Raw genomic sequence first — 16,480 nt, forward strand, 5'->3', positions numbered from 1 at the left:
AACCAGAAAATAACAAATGTTAGTGAAGATGTGAAGAAATTGGAATCCTCATATATTGCTGATGGGACTGTAAAGTGGTACGGCTGCTATGGGAAACAGTTGGGCAGTTCCTCAAAAGGTTAAACATAAAGTTACCATGTAGGCCAGCAATTCCACCCCTAGGCATACCCAAAATGATTAAAAACAGATGGTCAGGGGCACCTGAGTGGCTCAGTTGGTTAAGCATCTGACTCTTGATTTTGGTTCAGCTCATGATCTCATGGTCATGAGGCAGAGACCTGCACTGGGCTCCACGCTGAGCCTGTTTAAGATTCTCTCTCCCCCTCTCCCTCTGCCCCTATCCTACTCCTGTGCTCTTTCTCTCAAAAAAAAAAAAATAGGGGTGTCTGGGTGGCTCAGTCAGTTGAGCATTCGACTCTTGATTTCGGCTCAGGTCATGATCCCAGGGTAATGAGATTGAGCGCCGTGTTGGGCTCCACACGGAGTGTGAAGCCTGCTTGAGATTCTCTCTCTCTCTCCCCCTGCTCCTCTCCCTCCCTCCCTCACCCACTCACTCTCTCTCTCAAAAATAAAAAATAAAAACTTTTTTTTAAAAAAGCAGACTAGTGGGGGCGCCTGGGTGGCTCAGTTAAGTGGCTGACTTCAGCTCAGGTCATGGTCTCACAGCGCAAGAGCCCCGCATCGGGCTCTGTGTTGACAGCTCAGAGCCCGGAGCCTGCTTCAGATTCCGTGTCTCCCTCTCTCTCTGTCCCTCCCCCACTCGCACTGTGTGTGTCTCTCTCTCAAAAATAAATAAACATTAAACATTTCTTTAAATAAAAATTAAAAAATAAAAATAAAAAGCAGAGTAGTAATTTCCAGGGCCTGGGGGAGGGGAGAATAGGGAGTGATTGCTTAATGGGTATGGGGTTTCCTTTTGAGGTGATGAAAAAGTTCTACAACCAACTAGTGGTAACTCTTGCACAACATTGAAAATGTACTTAATACCACTGAATTGCATACTTGAAGATTATTAAAATGGTAAATTTCATATCATGTGTAATTTACCACAATTTACAAAAGAAATAAAAAAGAACAAAGCCACCTAATAAGGCCTATCTGTCCATCTCGACCGATACTGAGACCTTGCCAAACACCTTGCAGAACTTTCTGTACACTATTTACACCACATTACTTTGACCAACCAGTCTCACATCATTAGCAAAAGTACAAGTAAAAGGAAATCTAATGACTGATGTTACGTTCTTTGTGACCCCACCATCCTAGCTCCTACAGCTCAGCAATTTCCTGTGTGGGTGCTAAATCGTTCTTTGAATATTGTAATCAATTACCTGGGAGTTACATCAAGTACACTAGACTGTAATTTTTGGTATTGCCTCATTTTTCAAAATTAGGAACTCCCCCCTTTCCCCATACCCTTCCATCCCTCTAGCTTCTCTCCTTTCCAACAGTAGGAATCCAGGGTCTCATTTGTAAGTTTTTGCTGATGGTTCATCGTATTTACCTGGGCTCAAACCCCAGTACTTATGGCCAATCAATGCTGCATTTTTGTTGATTTTTTTTTCCTCCTCTTCTTCCTCGTTCTTCTTCTTCTTCTTCTTCTTCTTCTTCTTCTTCTTCTTCTTTTTAAATCTCACCTCTCGTCACTCTCCTCTTCACTCACTACTCCAGCCATGCCAGCTTCCTCCCACCAATCTTTAGGATTTCACTCTCTGTTCTCTCTTTCCCCGGAAAGCTTATCCCCCAGATTCTACAGGTTCATTCCCTCACTTTCCTCAGATCTATGCTCAAATATCACATTGCCAGACAGGCCTTCCCTGGCCACTCTATCAGAAATAGCAACCTCTGGGATGCCTGAATGGCTTGGTTGGTTAAGTGCCCGACTCTTGATTTCGGCTCGGGTCATGATTCCTGGGTCATGGGACTGAGACCCGTGTCAGGCTCTGCACTGAGAATGGAGCCTGCTTGGGATTCTCTCTCTCCTTCTGCCTCTCTCCCCTGCTCATACTCTTTCTCTCTAAAACAAAAAAAAAAAATTTTTAATTAACAAAAAAAAAGAAATAGCAACACCCGCTGCCCCTCTCTGGCATGTTTCTGGTGCTGTTTCTCACCTCCTGACCTGTTTGTTTATCTGCTTATTGTGTGTCTCCTGCTGTCACTCCCTTCTCCTCACCTCTTGGCACTTCTCACTACATGACAGAGTTATGTGTTTATTTTTGGATTGTCTAGCTCCCCTGGGATATCACAGGAGCTCTGCATTATTTATGTAATAAATTCAGGTTGGCCTTCAACTTTCCCCTGACCCATTCAGTCAGTCAACCAAGAGTTATTGACCAATCTTTATACGCCAGGTACCGTGTCAAGTTTCTGAGACACAGAAAATGGAAAAACAATGTCCCTGCTGGTAGGGAACGTCTGGACTAATAGCAGTGGCCAGACAACAATAGGTCACGATCTAGGGAATGTCAGGGAGGTCTCAGTGAAGAAGTGAAAAGGGCTGAGGTTTTCTGAATGCTGAGGAAGGTTTCCACAGGTGTTCAGTCACTGAGGTGGAAGAGAATATAGGTCGTTCAAGGAACTTTAATATTCTGAGGCTAGAGCCCCAGCTGCAAAGGAGAGAAGGGTAGCACTTATCATCATCTGATCACGTGTTTATCATTTCTCTGTCCGCCACTCTCTTTCCCCTCACTTCTTGGGCTCATCAACTCCTGAGCAAGCCCCAGGAGTCTGGCCCTGAAGGGCCACTACACAGTTTGACACCTGCAAGCAAGCAAGCAAGCACGGAGCATGTGGTCAAGAAGACAGAAAGAGGGAAATGAGGCAGGGAGCCCAGCAGCTATGCTGTTTGTACAAAGCCCTCATTATTCCTGCTTGCAGATGGCTGCAGTACTTAAGACAGCTGCCAAGTCAGATTAAAATCAATCAAGAATGTAGAATATGGGTCCTAGGTTCAACAGACAGAACCACTGGTAAGGGACTCATTGCTATACAAAAGCTTCCCTGTTTCGGTGTAGGTTGGAGCAGGGCAGTGTTCAGGGAAAGGCTGGTTAACCAGCCCAGCATGTAATTGAGTCTGTTCTTTTCTCTGTTCTACTAATGATTCATTAAGCAGAGTGTGCCACTTACTGTGATCCAGACTCATGACTTCAAATCCAACAGAGGAGGCCAATTTCTGCAAAGTACAGGAAGGAAACAATCAGTGCCCTGGGCTTGGTTAGGGCAAGAAGCCTGTGGTTGCTATTCTCCGGGCAAGACATTCTGGGAGAACTATAGCTTCAGACCTAGACACAGAGCTGGTGGTAGAAAAAAGCTAAGGCTAATGATAAACACATGCCTTGTACTTGGTTACCATCACACCAACTTTTTTTTTCAATAAACCTGTAAAAAATTTTAGCTGCAGCTGAATGATTAGATTAGGGAAAGAAATGGCAACTGGCACTAAATATTACAGTGTCAAGAAACTAGTTTGGGGGCGCCTGGGTGGCTCGGTTGAGCGGCTGACTTCGGCTCAGGTCATGATCTCGCACTTTGTGAGTTTGAGCCCCACGTCGGGCTCTATGCTGACAGGTCAGAGCCTGGAGCCTGATTCAGATTGTGTCTCCCCCTCTCCACCCCTCCCCTGCTCACACTCTGTGTCTGTCTCTCAATAATAAATAAATGTTAAAAAAAATAAAAATAAAGAAACTAGTTTGACTTATTACTTTAAGGAGAGCTGAGGGGCAGCTGGTGGCTTGGTCGGTTAAGTGTCCGACTCTTGTTTTCAGCTCAGGTCACGATCCCAGGGTTGTGGGATCGAGCCCCATGTTGGGCTCTGTGCTGAGCATGGGGTCTGCTTGGGATATTCTCTCTCTCTCTCTCTCTCTCTCTCTCTCTCTCTCTCTCTCTCTCCCTTTCTCCCTCTCTCTCCCCCGGCATCTGCCTCTTTCCCCCACTTACATGCTCTCTGTCCCTCTAATATAAATAAATAATTTTTTTAAAAAAGGAGAACTGAGAATTCCTGGAAAGTTGCTGTGTGAAGAATTCATAGTATTCACATGCCGCCTTATACCTACTATGTACAAAGCATTGTGATAGGTCCTCAGCATCCTTTATTTTATTGCACCGTCAAAACAACTGTCTGAAACATATATTTTTAAGATCCATTTTAAAGTAATCTCTACACCCAATGTGGGGCTCGAACTCACAGCCCCAGGATCAAAAGTCACATGCTGTACTGACTGAGACAGCCAGGTGTCCCTCTGAAACATATATTTTTAACCTCATTTAACAGATGAGGAAACTGAGGTTCTGAAAGATTAAGCAAGCTGATTAGGGCACAGAGAAAAACCAACATTTAAAGCTTGAGTCTGTCTGACTTGAAGGGCATAGTGTTTTGTATGGTTCCCTGAAAAGCTTTCAGGCTTTTGTGGCCAACACCGAGTACCTTCCACAACAAAGCACTGTTGGAGAAACCATAAGATGAGAATTAGAAATGTATTTGTACTGGGGCATCTGGGTGGCTCAGTCGGTAAGCGTCTGACTTCGGCTCAGGTCATGATCTCACAGTTCATGAGTTCGAGCCCCACTTCGGGCTCTGCGCTGACAGCTCAGAGACTGGAGCCTGTTTCAGATTCTGTCTGCCTCTCTCTCTGCTCCTCCCCCACTCACACTCTGTCTCTCTCTCAAAAATAAATAAACATTAAGAAAAAAAAATTTTTTTTTAAAAAGAGAAGTGTTTGCACTAGGGCGTCTGGGTGGCTCAGTTGGTTGCGTGTCCGACTTCGGCTCAGGTCATGATCTCGTGGTCTGTGAGATGGAGCCCTGCATCAGGCTCTGTGCTGACAGCTCAGAGCCTGGAACCTGCTTCAGATTCTGTGTCTCCTTTTCTCTCTGCTCCTCCCCTGCTCATGCTCCGTCTCTTTCCCTCTCTCTCTCAAAAATAAGTCAAGGTTAAAAAAATAAAAAATAAGTAAAAAGAAAAGTATTTGTACTAAATATGAATTTGCAATGATGGAAATCACAGTAAGGAAATGCAGTTTCTTTAGTAGTTGTGAAAATGCATGATTCTCCACTCAGATTAAGAGATACCCACAAGCAGAAAGAAAGCAGTTGAAGGAAAGACTTTCATTTAAGAGAAAAGAAATCACCTCAATTCAAGGTTAAATCAGGAATATAAATGGAGTATAAAATAAGAAAGCATCTTTAAGAGAAACACAAAGCAACTTCAAGAAAAGAGCCCCTCGGCTGAGTGCTTGTGCATTTGGCATTATGAAGGAGAACCCAAAGAAATTCTAGACACTGGCCTCCTATTTCATTTGTGCGTGACTATTCTAGACTTTGGCATATAACTCATGAAACATTTCATTTCTGCTTAGGGCAGAGAGCGCGCACGCGCGCGCACACACACACACACACACACACACACACACACATCCCCCAACAATGTCAGACCTGCCCTGGTCTCTTCAGGATCCCCAAATTGAAAGGAGCCTTAAGGTTCTGAGCGTCCTGCCCTTCACGTAGCAGAGGAGTCCCCTCTACCATGTCATTCGTGTGAACATCTCCAACAACCGGGAGCTCACCTACCTCAACTCTAGACTCCTAATTATTAGTCGTGCTTATTTATACGTTATCTAGAATCTACCAGCCTGTAACTTTCATCCATTGATCCTTGCTTTCTTCTTGGAACTAAACGTAATTTTGCCTTATATTCCATCTCTTTCTATGCTATAAGGGAGCCATCCTTTTGCCCCTAAATATTTTATTCCTTGAGCTAACCATCCTTACTCATTTCAGCATTTGCTCCTATGTCATGATTTATGGCACTCTATGGTATGACTCCTGTGAAGGAGTTGAAGTTGGTCTACATCTCTCATGAAATATGTTTCCCTGAATTGAACATAATAAATCAAAGGATGGTAAGATTGATTATCAAAAGCACGGAACAGTCAGAATACTATATTTCTATTTAAACAGCCCAAGATTCCATTGGGTATTTTTTTCTTTTGTTTTGTAGCCTCATCACACTCTGGGCTCTTCCTGGCTTCAGGCCACTAAAATCCCCAAGTCTTTTTTTCCTACGTGCTATTTACCAAGCTCTCCCCATATCCTTAACTTTGGTTCCAACAATAAAACACTCAAACTGGTCATATTTAAATTTCATTTTAATAGAGATGGCCACTTATGCATTTATTTATGAATTTATCCTGCCTTATTCCAAAAGATACTAGCTGATACATCGTCCCTGAGCCAATGCCAGTTTGCAACCTGCTTTGTCATCTGATTGTTCACACTCCCTCCCAGCTTCTTGTTATTCAGACGTTGATAACCACGTCCACTCAGCCCATATTCAGGTTACTTAAAAAGGACCATGCTAGGAAAACATCCCTGTTTAATACAGGCATTCAAGAAAATTTGCCAGATTTGACAAAAACAGATCAGCATTCTTAGGGGAGAGTGGTTATGCTGCTAAATTATCTCATCATCCATCCAGTTTCTCCATCTTTTCCGCAAGGATGCCATGAAAGTCTTTGAAAAATGCCTTGCAGAAATACAGAAACTCTATGTCCACAGAGTTCCTTTGATCTACTCATCTAATAAACATATCACAAAAGAAACCAAAGCCTGCCTGTCAGGCTGCCTTTTCTTAGTAAATTCATGCTGTTTTCTTTAAGGCTCACCTCTTCCCTCTGTGCAAATTCACGCACCACACCCCTATGATATTCTTAATGCAGAACTGATTTTGAAATCCCTGTTCACGCCTGGGTGGCGCAGTCGGTTAGGCGTCCGACTTCAGCCAGGTCACGATCTCGCGGTCCGTGAGTTCGAGCCCCGCGTCAGGCTCTGGGCTGATGGCTCAGAGCCTGGAGCCTGTTTCCGATTCTGTGTCTCCCTCTCTCTGCCCCTCCCCCGTTCATGCTCTGTCTCTCTCTGTCCCCCCAAAAAAATAAATAAATAAAAAACGTTGGAAAAAAAAAAAATTAAAAAAAAAAAAAAAAGAAATCCCTGTTCACATTGCCATCACCTACCTTCTCCCTCTTTCTGAAAACCAAGACATTTGCCCTTTTCCTGTCTTCAGGAAGCACTTTTATTTCCCATAGACTGCAGATGGTATCTTAAGGACCTGTTTTGAAAACTGTTTTCATAGTTTCAGTTATGGTTTGCACAAACCTGAAGACTTGCATTCTTTTTATTCTTTGCATCCTTGGAGGGGGAGTGGTGGTGGGAAGGGGAGAGAAGTTTCCCTAAAGAATGGGGGTGCTGTGCTTAGAAGGAGGGAGGGATACTGGGCAAACGAGAGATTCTACTGTAGCACCCAACCTTCGATTTCAAATACCCTTCAGTAAGTCTCAGTTCTCTCGAGTTAGTCTTTCCTGCATTAGTGTTACAGGTCTGTGCTGTTCTTGTGGTCTGAGTCTTTGATTGCTATCTCCTTCCTCCCAGGTTTTTAATGTGTCTCTTCCAATCTGAGCTCCTCCAAGAGTCTCAGCCCCTCACGCCAGCACATTTAGTCTCTCGGATTACTTCCTCCACTCTTATTAATAAGGGGCTCCAGTACCTTCATATACACAACAGCCCCATATGCTTATTTGTAACTGACATTTCCTGGAGGGAGATGTATTTATTCGCTTTTATTGCTGTTAGTAGGCCCTGATCCCATTTGCACAGTTTATATTACTGATGTGATTGAAAATTAGCCAAAGACCACAAAACCCGAAGCCGTCGAGGGCTTCCAAGGTCAAAAGGCTAGGAAGTAAAGTATTCCATTCTCAGGATGAAAACTGAATCCTCACATTAACCTTCCTAATTGTTTGCTTACCTTGTTTTTATACTTTCTAAGCGAACAGGAACAAAGCCACTTGCTGCTGTTCTCATTAACACTAATGATCAATAAGTAGAAAAATTTTTTTGCTGATTCTTTTATTTTGCTCAATATTATGCATGCTTAATTTAGAGCTTATTAGGCCATTGCCAGTTTTGCTCATTATCTCCTCTACAAGATGAATGTGTTTCTTAAGCCAGTAGTTAACATGAAGCAACAATGACTGACTCCATCTTTGTAATTAAGCAACGCTTTCTGTTATATTTACTGCTGGGGGTGGGGAGGGAAAAAGAAAGTATTAGTATTTAATACTAACTTATTTTACATACTTCCAAGAGAAAGAGGTACTTATAACAATTTCAGTGCTTAATGTTAACGACCAGAGCTGACTTGGTGTCCAAAGGGAGTGTTTGCCTTACATCCTCCCCTAAGTTCTTTTGAGGTTCTGTCCCCCCATTAAAAGCAGGCTTTGAAATGAAATCTCATGGATGAACCTTGGAAACACTATGCTAACTGAAGGAAGCCAGCCACAAAGGGCTGTACACTGTATGCTTCCATTTAAATGAAATGGCCAGAATAGGCAAATCCATAGACAGAAAGCACATAGACAGAAAGCACAGGAAGCCAGCCACAAAGGGCTGTATACTGTATGCTTCCATTTAAATGAAATGGCCAGAATAGGCAAATCCATAGACAGAAAGCCAGAAGCTGGCGGGGAAGGGGGGGGCGTGGAGAAATTCAGGGGTAATGGCTAAGAGGTAGGGTTTCCTTTTCGAGTAATGAAAATGTTCTGAAATTGATATTGGTAACAATTACGCAGCTCTGTCAATAAACTAAAACCCACTGAATTGTACACTATCAGGGGATGAATTGTGTGGCATGTGGATTATATGCCCATAAAGCTGGGTTTTTTTTGTTTTGTTTTGTTTTGTTTTAAATTACACCCTACTCCTCCTGTTACCATTATACACCACTCCTCTTTGGAGCCCTTAGCAACTGGATCATGGTCACCTTTTCCATCTGGTCCTGCTGCCATCCCAAATGACTTTAACATCCACATAGGTGACCCGCTACTTAACACCCAAGTGTGTCCCTTCCTTGGTCTTCTCTGCTCCGGGGACCGTTGCTTCCATTCCGCTCAGCCACCCACTCTGCCCTTATTTGTTGCACACTCTACCCAACCTCCCTACCTCCTCCACCTCTGAGATAATGCATTCACGTGTCTCTCTCGGAACACAATTTCCAGTACTTCCAGCTGTCTCACTTAGCTGCACTAACTATAACCTGGCCTTCTTAGGGGTAGGGTCTTCCTCTTCCTCAGCCCCATTACTTTCTCTCTTTCTGATCTTCTCGATCTCCTCAACCTCCTGCCCTCCCATCCTGGAACTCCCCACTTCCAGCGTCACTGCCTTCCTGCTCTGCTTTGAATGCCAAGCCTCGTCACTTCAGGCTCGTGTCCTTCTATCTCAGTCATCTGCCAAATCTCAACCTTCCATCAGTGTAACTAATTACAGAATGACCCAGTCCTAGATCTTGTCTCCACTGCTTATTCAGTGCCCTCAGTTATCCTTTCCTCTTGTTCCACAAGTTTCTCTCCAGTTCTCCAAGGTCCAGTAGAAAACTGATTCGCACCTCGCAACCCATCTCCACGTCCCTCTTCACATCCAGTAGATAATCTTACCTCCTCCTCTATGTCAGAGAGGAAGCAGCTCCTTCCGCACCACCAAACTATGTGTTTATCAATATCTTTTCTTCCTCATCCACCGTTCACTGTTCAAATCTTCACCCTCTCCCTCTCTGCTGACTCCTACTCACCAGCATGTCCTCCTCCTGAAGCAACAGCACCATGAACTTGATGCCCTACCTGTCTCAGCTACCTCTCTTTTTCCCCCCCCTCTTTAAATACAAACCTCCTAAAAAAGCTGTCTCCATTTCTCCCTTTCCACTTTTTCCTCCATATGCTGCAATGAGTATTGCTACACATCACTTCACTCAAATAGCTTTTTTGTCTACACATCACTTCACTCAAATGGCTTTTTTGACTCCAGTGAGCTCTTTCTGTTCCTACTTGAATTCTCAGCAATATTTGGCACATTTGACAACTTTCTCCTTCTTATGAGGATCTCTTCCTTTAGCTTCATGATGCTACATACTTCCGGATCTCCTCCCATGCTTTTCACCACTCCTTCTCAGTCTTCTTTTGAGGCTTTGCCTTGCCTGCCCCCTAAGACTTAGTATCCCTGAGTTGTGTCCTGGGTATTTGTATAAGTGAGCTGTTAAATGTGTAACAAATTAACACAAACTTAGCAGTTTAAACCAGCTTCTATGGGTCAGGAGTTCGGGCACAAGTTTGCTGGGTCCTCTACCTAGGTCTCACGAGGCTAAAGTCAAGGTGTTGGCCAGGGATTCATTCTCATCTGCAGCTTGGGGGCCTCTTCCAAGCTCATTCAGGGTGCTAGTAGAATTCAGGCCCCTCAGATATCTGATTTTGGAGCTTAAAAAAATGGGTTCATTTCACCATCTGTCTGCCTTTTTCCTGAGTTTCCTCTCAGAAAATCATCCCCCATTGTCATTCTTGACTTTATGCTCACTCACTTGGCCCCCACATCATAGCAACTTATACCAATCAGTCCTACCTCCTAAACTTTCTCTAATCTACCTCCTTCTTTATTCTCTAATCTACCTCTCTTTATTCCTTGTTCAGGGTACCGTCACCTCTCATGTGAATTATCCAACAGCTTCCCAACTGGTCTCTTAGCCACCAGTCTTAACCTCTGCTATGGACATTGTGGACCTGCTTGCTCAATATCCATTCCAACCTCCCTGCCGTGCTCTTTCCAGAAAATGAAAAACAACCTTCTTTAAACAGGCTTCTGGTTGTGACATAGACTGTAATGATCAAGTGCACTCATGTAACATTTGGAAGATGGAAGTGATATATCATGAAGAGGGGGCCTTGCCTCTGCTATTCCAGCTGGCCAGCATGGTTATGGAAGCGTCTGGCTTTCAGTGGCAGCTGGAGAAGGAGCCCAGTGTCCAGTCCCTATCCATATAACTGGGGAAAAAAAGGCAGTACCCAAGCATCCATTTTGCTGGCAACAGCTTCCTGACTTCTTAAACACAGCACAGAAGGTATAGTCCTGAAGCCAGCAGTTAGGGAGACAGCTTCTTAACATTCCAGCTCACTGATCACGGCAGACACAGAGGCTCCCCGGCAGTCAAGGTCTGTAGTATTATTCTGGAAGGTTTTTCTGGAAACTCAGCCTAGATTGTGCTCTTCCAATCATTTTTAGACTGCTTCCATCAGTATCAGTTAGAACATGGTTCATTCTATCTACAACTAAACTCTGGCTACAATATATCCTGTAATTAACCACAGTTCATTCAGACTGATCTTTCTGAAACTCTAAAACTCATATCCTGTAATGGCAGTGCCCTTGCTTAAAAATCTTTCAATGTCTCCCAATATCCTTATAGAAAGCCTGTATCTTTTTAATCTGGCTTGAAAGGTCCCACCTGATCTGATTCTCCTATCCTCGCAGACTCATCCCTACCTAGGTACCCTCTGGCCATGTGGACCTTCTGTTCTGGTCCCTAGAATACTCATGCACTCATCGCTTCACCTTTGCCCATGCTATTCTCTCTTTACGGAACACTCTTGCCCTGTCTTCTCTCGCTTAATGCCCCCCTCCCCCCATCTTTTTTAAAAATCTTGGCCAAAGGCTGTATCTTCCAAACAATCTTCCCTGACTCCACCACATATCACTAGTACCAAAACTCTAGGTTAGGCCCTCACTTATATGCTCCCACAGCATCCTGCCCTCCCCCCTTTGAAACACTCACTCCACTGTATTGGGATTGCCAATTGTAAACTCTACTCCCCCTGCCAATCCCACCTTTACAACCTATGAACCTGGTGGGAGGTTCCATCTAAGTTGTTCTCTATTTTATCCCCAGTACTGAATGCCTGGTCCAGACTTAGGTGTACAAATTCACGAAGTAATAAAGAAATGGAAGCATTTTAAGCAGGGGGTCTAATCTCAGATTTAAGTTTTAGAAAAAACACTCAAGTGGCCATGCGCATGCAGAAGAAACCGTAATGGGATCGGTTGGAAGGAAAGGGTGAGAGAGAAGTTCCAGTTTCTTGGTCTGACCTAGTGCAATATTAGTGGGGACAGAAAGAAAGAAGATACTTTGCATGCTATGGCAGGAAGAGGGGGCACAGAAAACTGGCAACATTCGAGAAGTAATAAGACAGGGGCTTAGTAAACCTTTTGCCATTCCAATTCATTTTCTTTCCTTTTTTTAAATTTGAAGTAGAGTCATCCAATTCAATTTAATTAACATTTTTGAGTGTCTATTTTATGCAAGGCATTGCATTAGGTTATGCGAGACAGAGATTGATAAGATACTGTCCCAATCTTGGATATTCCAAGGGTTTTAGTTGGCTACTGGAGACACAAATACTTTTTTTATTTTTTAATATTCATTTATTTTTGAAAGAGACAGAAAGAGACAGAGCGCAAGCAGGGAAGGGGCAGAGAGAGAGGGAGACACAAAATCTGAAGCAGGCTCCGAGCTCTCAGCACAGAGCCCAAGTCGGGGCTGCACCTCACAAACCACAAGATCATGACCTGAACTGAAGTCAGACGCTTAACCAACTGAGCCACCCAGGCGCCCCATGATACCTCTAGCTTTGATCTTTTTTCTCAAGATTGCTTTGGCTCTTCAGGGATTTTTGTGGTTCCATACAAATTTTAGAACTGTTTGTTATATTTCTGTGAAAAATGCTAATGGTATTTTGATAGGGATTGCATCTAGATTGGTTTTGGTAGTATGAACATTTTAATAATATTCTTCCAATCCATGAGCATGGCATACCTTTCCTGTTGGACCATATTAAGCCAATTCTTTTTTTATGTTATTAAAAAATTTTTTAATGTTTATTTATTTTTGAGAGAGAGACAGAGAGCAAGAACAGAGCATGAGCAGGGGGCGGGGGGGGGGGGGCGGTGGAGACAGAGAAGGGGGAGACACAGAATCTGAAGCAGGCTCCAGGCTCCAAGTTGTCAGCACAGAGGCCAGCGTGGTGCTTGAACTCACGAACTGTGAGATCATGACCTGAGCCGAAGTCAGATGCTTAACCAACTGAGCCACTTAGGTGCCCTGAGACACAAATACTTTAATAGGAGTCAGAGAGATCACAGGAGGAGGCACTGAAGAGTTTACATTTTGAGGGGCTGTGTATGTGTAGTTTTTCAGTTTATTTGTTTGTTTGTTTTTGCCTACAGATAAGGACTAGTGGTTTCTGGGCAACTGTATACTGTTGTGGAAAAAACCTTGCCTGGAGACAAAACATAGGGTCTTAGCTCCTCATCTGTCGCTAACCAGGTAGGATGATCTTGAATCATTTGTTTAACTTCTCTGGGCCTTAATTTCCTTATTTGTAAAATGCAGTTCTTGAGTAAAATGACCTTTAAAATTCTATTATTTCATATATGTGTTATATTTTATATACATGCAGCATTTCTAAAAAAATTTCAAATCATTCAATTAAAATGTTCATGTACTCTAAATAGTGCTTTTGGATAAATGTTTTAACTGTGTCCTAGAATATTTAGAAGACAAAGACATAATCTGGTTACAAACTATAAACTTTGGTTTCTTGATTCTGAGAGACTGATGATAAAATTATCTACTTTGGACAATTAGGGACAGTTTACTGGAATGTGCCCCCAACCCCCAACTCCTTGGCTCTTTCAGTTCCTATGATTTTTTTTTTTTTTTTAATTTTGCCTTATCTATCGCCTGGCACAAATGCTAGGCTCTGCCAGAGAAAATAAAAAAAATAAAAATCCTCCAATCAGTCTTTTTGCCCCTTTGATACATGAGTAGTTTTAAATTCTTTAAATTTCAATGAAAAGGAGATACGTGAAGGAGCACAAAAAGCAGGTTTAGAATTAAGAAAAAGAGCAGATCCGCTGGCAAATTCACCTGCTCTCCCAGTCACTATGTTTCTTTCTCTTTGCAACCGAGTAACAGCGTAACAGTTCGCAAGAATGGCCAGTACTGCTAGCAGCTGTAGCAGATGAACCCAGAAAAATCAGTGGCTTCATACAAAGTTGTTTCTGATTTACTTAAAGCGCAACTGGTGGTAAGTATGATGGTGGCGGTGGTGGTCTGCGTGTCTGACAGAGACTCAGCCATCTTAAAAGACTAACTTCCAAAGTCACCCTGGGTGTCAACACGCAGGGGACAAAAGCAGGGCTGAGGAGGGAGGCAGGGAGAAGGGGCTTTCCTGTGGAAGGTTTTTCTGGGCCCTGCCTGATATCACTTCCGTCTCCATTTCATCAGCCCAGTCTCAGCCCCATGGGATACCTAACTGCAGGGGTGGCTGAGGAATGGGGTCTAGCTGTGTGGCAAGGAAGAGAAGGGGCATATTCTGATTAGTATAGTGGGTTTCTGCCATATCCAGAGATACTGATTCTGTCTAGTCATTCCCTCTCAACTCTCTTTCCTACCTCATGCCTGTAATTGTTGACAAAATATTTCAGAGGGGCTTCCTACTTGGTGAGAGTAGTTGGAAAATATTTTTAGAGTAGTGATAGTCATTAAGTAAGCGTCTGATTTTTTATGGTGCAACATTCAAGTTTCTCCAAGTGCTCTAATTTCTAACTTAGACTAATATAGTACATTAGTTTGTACAGGGCATACAAACTGGTATGTGCATATAGAGTTAGCTTCAGATTCACGTAACTGGGAATATTACCCTCCTAATGTTATCAAACTTAATGAAGTCAGCAATAAAAAATATTCAGATCTTGGGGCGCCTGGGTGGCTCAGTTGGTTACGCGTCCAACTTTGGCTCAGGTCATGATCTCACGGCTTGTGAGTTCGAGCCCCGCATCGGGCTCTGTGCGGACAGCTCAGAGCCTGGAGCCTCTTCAGATTCTGTGTCTTTCTCTCTCTCTCTGCTCCTCCTCCACTCACACTCTGTCTCTCTCTGTCTCTCAAAAATAAATAAACATTAAAAAAAATTTTTTTTTTTTAATTCAGATCTCAAGTTTCTTCAGATCTTCAGTCTGGGAAAATTATATCACAATTGCTGGCTTGAGAACTTGCCAGTTAGGTATCACAGGGTGGTTTTTTGTTTTTTTTTGGGGGGGGGGGGTTGGCTGCTGTGTTTTATTTCTGGTGTAGAGCAGTGGTTCTCAAAGTGTGATCCCTGAATCGCTGGCATCAGCAGCAACTGAAAACTTGTTAGAAATACAATTCTCAGGTCTCACCTCAGACCCAGTGAATCAGAAACTCTGGGGATGGGACCCAAAAATCTGTATGTTTTCACAAATCCTATAGAGAATAACCTAGTATTCTCTAGTCTAGTTTAGTTAGCTTAATAACTAGTCTAGTTTAGTTAGATTATGGCTGAAACAGTTCATTCCAAGGACCAGGTCAAAAGAATATTATTTGAAATCATTTTGTTGAAAACATATCGACTTTCTTATGTTGCTGTCAATTAAGAGTGCTGTAGAAAACTCACAGAATGAAAAGCTCACAAAGAGAGCCCTGGTAGGTCATTAGGACAAATAGTTTCCAAAGGTGGCACCCATGGAAATCGAAGTTTCTATGAAGCATCTCTAGGGGCTTCCCCAAAAGAGAATGTATTCTTATGTTTGGTTGGTGACTGCTCCTCTGACTACCCAGAATTTGTCTCCAAAAGACAGGAAATTCTGTGTCAGGAGAAATGGTTTTGGAGCTTTAAGACACAGTCAACATCTTATTCATCTTTGCAACTCCATTATCTTTCACAGTGGCTGCCATACAGTAGATATGTAATAAACGCTTATGTTAAATGAATGAATGGATGGAATGAATAGTCATCCCATAGATTCAGGTTCTAAATACTCTCCACTAATATTCCGGGGCCCCTTTGAAAAAACATCCGATTTCAATAGTTTATTCTAGTTACTGACTGCCTTATGTATGTGGCCAGTCTTTCCAGCAGTTAAGAATTGTACCTGTCATCAAATATTAAGAAGGCCTCCAACTTCTCTAAGAGAGAGAGAAAACCTTGTATAAAGATAGTACGTGTCCCGTTTCTTGAAATGTCCACAAAAGAGCTCGGTTACTACATGCTAACCTTTTCTGTGACTAACTTGGGGCCTCAGTCTCAGCACTGTTGACATTTTAGGCTGGATCATTCTCTGTAGGGGACCGGCCTGTGCGTTGCAGCAGCAGCACCCCCATCCCCCACCTGCCCCATACCTGGGCACCAATGTGACAACCGAAAGTATCTCCAGACACTGCCATGTGTCCTCTAGGGGCGGGGGTATAAAATTGCCCAGGTTGAGAATCACTGCTCTAGCCTAAGAGTAAAAGAAGAATCATTTTCTTGCATTTTATTCAAAGCTCTGGAAACAGGCTTCAAGAAAAAGTAGATGTCCCGTATTTCTCTTTAGCTCATTGTTGAGGGCTTTGGCAGTGACAGCTCTATCTATTTGAAATGATTGGTTCACAAATCCTCATTATTTTAGGCCAGTTTTCTCCTTGGAACAAGTTTATCTTTGGAGATGCAAATTCACAAACTCTAAGCATCTTTTTTATACTTAGTGTGATCTTCTACACTGATTCAGCACTGAACTGCATTACAAGGCATTTTTATTTAATCATTTCTAAATA

General features: G+C 43.0%; 1 long non-coding RNA gene across 1 annotated transcript in view; it reads right to left on the reverse strand.

Moving 5' to 3' along the window:
- Positions 1-16,480, reverse strand: part of LOC145713681 (uncharacterized) — a 68,896-nt gene that overhangs the window by 48,563 nt on the left and 3,853 nt on the right. The window contains exon 3 of the long non-coding RNA XR_014136677.1: positions 3,127-3,172. This is a non-coding gene — a long non-coding RNA (uncharacterized LOC145713681). The remainder of the gene's footprint in view (positions 1-3,126; positions 3,173-16,480) is intronic.

Source organism: Panthera onca, chromosome X (assembly GCF_046562875.1).
Source record: "Panthera onca isolate mPanOnc1 chromosome X, mPanOnc1 haplotype 2, whole genome shotgun sequence".
In the NCBI taxonomy this organism is placed as follows: Eukaryota; Metazoa; Chordata; class Mammalia; order Carnivora; family Felidae; genus Panthera; species Panthera onca.